Here is a 535-nt window from a genome sequence, read left to right on the forward strand (position 1 = left end):
CCCCCCCCCCGACCAAGGAGGCTGCTCACAGGAGGGGCAGGGGCCTGCAGGGTGAGCCGGCAGCTGTGGGAATCATGGGATTCGCTGGACCCCAAATCTGGCCTCTGTCCTACACACATCACAGTTCACCTCACTGAGGGCCTTTGGCCTGTCTGTGTCTGTCAGTCCCAAACAGACCCCTCTGGGATTTCATAGGCCAGGTCAACCTGGGGTGGACCCTTCCTACAGCATTTCCCTACCACCCAGTGATCTGAGCCAGGGAGGGAAGGCAATGACGGAGTGGGTGCTACCTGAGGATGGGGTGTTCCTGCTGGGGGGCATCGGCAGAGAGGTTCCTGGCTCTGGGGTCTGTGCTGTGCCACCACCGGGTATGGCTGGTTGGTGGGAGGTGCTGGTTCCCACACCGGGGGGCATCGGCTGAGAGGTTCCTGGCTTTGGGGTCTGTGCTGTGCCGCCACCGGGTGTGGCTGGTTGGTGGGACGTGCTGGTTCCCACACCAGGGGGCATCGGCTGAGAGGTTCCTGGCTTTGGGGTC

The sequence above is a fragment of the Mandrillus leucophaeus genome, unplaced genomic scaffold, assembly GCF_000951045.1.
Source record: "Mandrillus leucophaeus isolate KB7577 unplaced genomic scaffold, Mleu.le_1.0 Scaffold435, whole genome shotgun sequence".
Classification (NCBI taxonomy): domain Eukaryota; kingdom Metazoa; phylum Chordata; class Mammalia; order Primates; family Cercopithecidae; genus Mandrillus; species Mandrillus leucophaeus.